Raw genomic sequence first — 7,359 nt, forward strand, 5'->3', positions numbered from 1 at the left:
ATATAAGAGCACAGCGAGTTTGTTGCCAAGTGACGTGTGACGTCATCGAGGGTTTCAACGGAGCTGAATGTGCTTCCATGGCTGTCATATCTCCTTGTCAACAAACGGGGTATTGTTTGGATGGCAAGTTTGTCACTTCCATCATTGATTTGTTGTTCAATATTATTTTCACCATATTGTGTCACCTCTGCTTGATAAAGAGATGGAATGTGCTTCAACGGCTTTCATATCTCCTTGTCAACAAACGGGGTATTGTTTGGATTGCAAATTTGTCACTTTGATTATTGATTTGTTGTTATATATATTATTGTCACCGGATTGTGTTACACCTCTGCTTGATAAAGAGATTGAATGTGCTTCCACGGCTGTCATATCTCCTTGTCAACAAACGGGGTATTGTTTGGATGGCAAGTTTGTAAATTCGATTATTGATTTGTTGTTCAATATTATTTTCACCGGATTGTGTTACACCTCTGCTTGATAAAGAGATGGAATGCGCTTCCACGCTATGATATGTTCTTGTCAACAAACGGGGTATTGTTTGGATGGCAAGTTTGTCACTTCAATTATTGATTTATTGTTCATTATTCCCATCGTGTACGTGTGCATATGTTGTCCGCTGTGTCACACTGTGTTGTTACCTCTTCCTGTTTGATATCAAATTCATTTTAGTGCGATACTGCTTGTCGCTTTTCACCAGTAAAAATATACTTTCCATATATTAGTCGCACTGTCGCAGATATATACGTTGAGAAATGAGTTATTTACACAGAAATATTTTGTAAATGTTTATTTACATACCTTAATTGTTTCCAAACGGTGTCTGTAACAAGGCAGTAAAACGTTTAACCAGACAAAACAGAAGTCATCGCCATGGACGCGCTAGCTAGCTCTCCAATCAGCTAAACAGACTCAATAACTCCACGCTGACATTTTGGGGAATTTACTGAGGAATTTGTGATACTGAAACAATACAAAAGAATGCCATTGTAAGTTAATAAAACTAATAACGCAGTAAATGTGTTAGCATATTGGCTAATGCTGTACAAACATGCATGAAAACACTCCTACAGACATCACACATGGGACAGTTTAGTAAGTAAGAATAGTTTTAGTTATATTGTAAAACTTACAAACGTTGCTTGGAGTGATGAATGAAGAATCCATACGAGTAGAAACGCTATGGACGGTTACACTTTTCAGTTGAAGGCATTAAAACGGGAAGTTTTAGTAAGTAGGAATCGTTTTAGTTATATTGTAAAACTTACAAACATTGCTTGGAGTGACGAATGAAGAATCCATACGAGTAGAAACGCTACGGACGGCTCGAAAACAAAACGGCACTTCTACTTCAAAAAAGGAATTCACATTTACCCAGCAGCACCTGCAGTGAATCAACTCGTCCAAAAGAGGGCGCCATAACACAAACCATAGTGTTTTTGCATGTGTTCTATGAAAAATATTAGCATTTTTTGACCGTCTGCGAAGAAAAATCTATAAATTAGCCGCACCGTTTTATATACTGCAGGGTTCAAAGCGTGGGGGGAGGGAAATAGCGGCTTACAGTCCAGAATTTACGGTATTTAGCGCTGAGCGGCACGACACAGAGATTTGAAAGGAAACGGAAATAGTCCGCAGCCGCGGCGGGGCAGTTCCGCTGCCGCTACGCATCCATGCAGCAGATGTCCTCGCTGCAAGGAAGCGTGCGGACCAACCAGCCGTGTAATGTTCATGAAAGCCGGCAGGTCAAAAGTCCTTAGTTTTATTAGCCGCGTCCACACCAAAGCCAACTCTATGGCAGGAAATCAAAGAGGCAGGTGAGAAGTGAGTTTTGCCCTCGGCCTTGGTGTTTGTTTGCCATTCAATATTCTTTGCTCCTCTTCACTTTGTCAAATAAAAGGCAACACATGAGATTACAAAGACAAAGAATCGTGTCGCTAGAGAGAACCTCTTCGCATCTACTGGCACAAGTAAAAGGAGAAAAACATCAACACTTCTACTCTCAAAGTGTCACCGACAGGAGAAAAATGGCACCAACATACATGCGACCAGATCTCGGATAAGCGGAAGAAGGCGGATGGAAGGACTTTTCACAAATCTTCCCTTTGGTTAAAAAGACGCCAACGCCTGCGTGCAATTACCGCTGTCATGGCCGAAGCTGCAAAACAACCAAAGCAACAAAAAGTTTTGCCTGAGTCAGCAAAAAAAAAATTTTTTAAATGCTTACACAAGTAAACAGGCTCCAGGACTGCTTGTATCACACAAGTAAACACGCTGCAGGACTGCTTGTATCGCATATGATAACACACACAAGTAAACATGCTGCAGGACTGCTTGTATCGCACATGACATCACACACAAGTAAACACTCTGTAGGACTGCTTGCATTGCACATGACATCACACACAAGTAAACGCGCTGCAGGACTGCTTGTATCGCATATGATATCACACACAAGTAATCATGCTGTAGGACTGCTTGTATCGCACATGATATCACACACAAGTAAACACGCTGCAGGACTGATTGTATCGCAAATTATATCATACACAAGTAAACTGGCTGCAGGACTGCTTGTATCGCACGTATGATATCACACACAAGTAAACACTCTGTAAGGACTGCTTGTACCGCACATGATATCACACACAAGTAAACACTCTGTAAGGACTGCTTGTACCGCACATGATATCACACACAAGTAAACACTCTGTAAGGACTGCTTGTACCGCACATGATATCACACACAAGTAAACACTCCGTAAGGACTGCTCGTATCGCACATGATATCACACACAAGTAAGCACTCTGTAAGGACTGCTTGTATCGAACATGATATCACACACAAGTAAACACTCTGTAAGGACTGCTTGTATCGCACATGATATCACACACAAGTAAACACTCTGTAAGGACTGTTCGTATCGCACATTATATCACACACAAGTAAACACTCTGTAAGGACTGCTCGCATCGCACATGACATCACACACAAGTAAACACTCTGCAAGGACTGCTTGTAGTAGAACTAATGTTGGAAAGTTTAGATGCAAGCCTAAATGCTGATATTGGATCGATATGTGATATCAACAAATCCCAAATGAGTTTAAAAAGACAGTATCAACATGGATTACATTTTGGAAGCCACTTTTTAGCCGACCAAATCAAACAACAAGTGTTTATTAATATTAATATTCATTGTCTATATGAGATATAAAGAGTCACTTACTGTGTGATGACAACATGAAGGTGACAGAAGAAACAAAAAGTCTGATACCAGCGTCAAAAAAAAAGTCTCCTTCGAACAAAAAGTTCCTTCCCTGCTCAGCCTGCCTGTGATGTCATACTTTCTCACAGCTGACTCCACTCACTGTGAGGACAAGACCACGCCCACTGTGAGGACAAGACCACGCCCACTGTAAGGACAAGACCACGCCCACCTGCCACCCACAACCAATCAGTGCGGAGCCACGGTGGCCAATCATATTCACACACTCAGTGTGGCCCCTACTCTCAGCCAGGAGCCACACTGCAGCGTGTTGTATCAACACCCACAATGCATTGCGTTTCCACGCCACACTTTCAAGCCCGAATGAAGCAAAAAGGTTGAGAGAATATGTTTATTGTTGTTTTTAACATGTAGGAAGAAACAGAACTTATTCCGTCACATACACTTTTGTTCACTTCCTGTTCTCAATGTATTCCCACTATCTTATACAGGTAAAAGCCAGTAAATTAGAATATTTTGAAAAACTTGATTTATTTCAGTAATTGCATTCAAAAGGTGTAACTTGTACATTATATTTATTCATTGCACACAGAGTGATGCATTCAAATGTTTATTTCATTTAATTTTGATGATTTGAAGTGGCAACAAATGAAAATCCAAAATTCCGTGTGTCACAAAATTAGAATATTACTTAAGGCTAATACAAAAAAGGGATTTTTAGAAATGTTGGCCAACTGAAAAGTATGAAAATGAAAAATATGAGCATGTACAATACTCAATACTTGGTTGGAGCTCCTTTTGCCTCAATTACTACGTTAATGCGGCGTGGCATGGAGTCGATGAGTTTCTGGCACTGCTCAGGTGTTATGAGAGCCCAGGTTGCTCTGATAGTGGCCTTCAACTCTTCTGCGTTTTTGGGTCTGGCATTCTGCATCTTCCTTTTCACAATGCCCCACAGATTTTCTATGGGGCTAAGGTCAGGGGAGTTGGCGGGCCAATTTAGAACAGAAATACCATGGTCCGTAAACCAGGCACGGGTAGATTTTGCGCTGTGTGCAGGCGCCAAGTCCTGTTGGAACTTGAAATATCCATCTCCATAGAGCAGGTCAGCAGCAGGAAGCATGAAGTGCTCTAAAACTTGCTGGTAGACGGCTGCGTTGACCCTGGATCTCAGGAAACAGAGTGGACCGACACCAGCAGATGACATGGCACCCCAAACCATCACTGATGGTGGAAACTTTACACTAGACTTCAGGCAACGTGGATCCTGTGCCTCTCCTGTCTTCCTCCAGACTCTGGGACCTCGATTTCCAAAGGAAATGCAAAATTTGCATGGTTGGGTGATGGTTTGGGGTGCCATGTCATCTGCTGGTGTCGGTCCACTCTGTTTCCTGAGATCCAGGGTCAACGCAGCCGTCTACCAGCAAGTTTTAGAGCACTTCATGCTTCCTGCTGCTGACCTGCTCTATGGAGATGGAGATTTCAAGTTCCAACAGGACTTGGCGCCTGCACACAGCGCAAAATCTACCCGTGCCTGGTTTACGGACCATGGTATTTCTGTTCTAAATTGGCCCGCCAACTCCCCTGACCTTAGCCCCATAGAAAATCTGTGGGGTATTGTGAAAAGGAAGATGCAGAATGCCAGACCCAAAAACGCAGAAGAGTTGAAGGCCACTATCAGAGCAACCTGAGCTCTCATAACACCTGAGCAGTGCCAGAAACTCATCGACTCCATGCCACGCCGCATTAACGCAGTAATTGAGGCAAAAGGAGCTCCAACCAAGTATTGAGTATTGTACATGCTCATATTTTTCATTTTCATACTTTTCAGTTGGCCAACATTTCTAAAAATCCCTTTTTTGTATTAGCCTTACACAATATTCTAATTTTGTGACACACGGAATTTTGGATTTTCATTTGTTGCCACTTCAAATCATCAAAATTAAATGAAATAAACATTTGAATGCATCAGTCTGTGTGCAATGAATAAATATAATGTACAAGTTACACCTTTTGAATGCAATTACTGAAATAAATCAAGTTTTTCAAAATATTCTAATTTACTGGCTTTTACCTGTATATGACAACCACACACTACTGAAACACTAAGGACTGCTTGTATCGCACGTGATATCACACAAGTAAACACGCTGCAAGACTACTTGCATTGCGTATGATATCACACACACAGGTAATCACCCCCCAAGACTGCTTGTATCACACATGATATCACACACAAGTAAACAATGCTGTGGGATTACTTGCGTCGCACATGATATCACACGCAAGTAAACACGCTGCTCGACTGCTTGTATCTTACATGATATCACACACACACAAGTAAACACCACCTCCAAGACTGCTTGTATCACACATGATATCACACACAAGTAAACAATGTTGTAGGATTACTTGCGTCGCACATGATATCACACGCAAGTAAACACTCTGCAGGACTGCTTGTATCTTACATGATATCACACACACAAGTAAACACTCTGCAGGACTGATTGTATCGTATATGATATCACACACACACACACACACACAAGTAAACATGCTGCAGGACTGCTTGTATCGCACATGATATCACAGGCAAGTAAAACACTTTGCAGGACTGCTTGGGTCACACAGAATATCACACGCAAGTAAACACGCTGCAGGACTGCTTGGATCACACATGATATCACAAGCAATTAAACACTCTGCAGGACTGCTTGTATCTTACGTGATATCACACACAAGTAAACACTTTGCAGGACTGCTTGTATTGCACATGACATCACACGCAACTAAACACTCTGCAGGACTGTTTGTATCGCACATGATATCACACGCAATTAAACACTCTGCAGGACTGATTGTATTGCACATGATATCACACGCAATTAAACACTCTGCAGGACTGCTTGCATCACACATGATATCACACCCAATTAAACACTCTGCAGGACTGCTTGTATCGCACATGATATCACACACAATAAACACTCTGCAGGACTGCTTGTATCGCACATGATATCACACACAATAAACACTCTGCAGGACTGCTTGTATCGCACATGATATCACACAATTAAACACTCTGCAGGACTGCTTGTATTGCACATGATATCACACAGGTAAACAATGCTGTAGGATTACTTGTATCGCACATATCACACACAAGTAAACGCACTGCAGGACTGCTTGTATCGCACATGAAATCACACGCAACTGAACACGCTGCAGGACTGCTTGTATCGCACAAGATAACACACGCAATCAAACAATGCTGTATGATTACTTGTATCGCACATGATATCACACACAAGTAAACGCGCTGCAGGGCTGCTTGTATCGCACATTATATCACACATAAGTAAACTGGCCCCCAGGACTGCTTGTATCACACATGATATCACACACAAGTAAACACTCTGCAGGACTGCTTGGATCACACATGTAAACTGGCTGCAGGACTGCTTGTATCGCACATATCACACACAAGTAAACAATGCTGTAGGATTACTTGTATCGCACATGACATCACACACAAGTAAACGTGCTGCAGGACTGCTTGTATCGCACATGATATCACACATAAGGAAACTGGCTCCAGGACTGCTTGTATCACACATGATATCACACAAGTAAACTGGATGCAGGATTACTTGTATCACACATGATATCACACACAAGTAAACACTTTGCAGGACTGCTTGGATCACACATGATATCACAGGCAAGTACACATGCTGCAGGACTGCTCGTATTGCACATTACATCACACACAAGTAAACAATGCTGTAGGATTACTTGTATCGCACATGATATCACACATAAGTAAACTGGCTCCAGGAGTGCTTGTATCACACATGATATCACACACAAGTAAACACTCTGCAGGACTGTTTGGATCACACATTATATCACACACAAGTAAACCATGATGTAGGATGACTTGTATCGCACATGATATCACACACAAGTAAACACACTGTAGGACTTCTTGTATCGCACATGAAATCACACATAAGTAAACTGGATGCAGGACTGCTTGTATCACACATGATATCACACACAAGCAAACACTTTGCAGGAGTGCTTGGATCACACATGATATCACACACAAGTAAACAATGCTGTAG

General features: G+C 41.9%; 1 protein-coding gene across 2 annotated transcripts in view; it reads right to left on the minus strand.

The window, feature by feature from the left end:
• LOC133583227 (metabotropic glutamate receptor 4-like) overlaps positions 1–3,463 on the minus strand; it is a 476,432-nt gene extending 472,969 nt beyond the window's left edge. For both annotated transcript variants that reach the window (XM_061937371.1, XM_061937363.1), the window contains exon 1: positions 3,230–3,463. The gene's annotated coding sequence lies outside the window, so the exon portion shown is untranslated. The remainder of the gene's footprint in view (positions 1–3,229) is intronic.
• Between the last annotated feature and the right edge of the window lie 3,896 nt (positions 3,464–7,359).

Source organism: Nerophis lumbriciformis, linkage group LG03 (genome assembly GCF_033978685.3).
Source record: "Nerophis lumbriciformis linkage group LG03, RoL_Nlum_v2.1, whole genome shotgun sequence".
Taxonomy (NCBI): Eukaryota; Metazoa; Chordata; class Actinopteri; order Syngnathiformes; family Syngnathidae; genus Nerophis; species Nerophis lumbriciformis.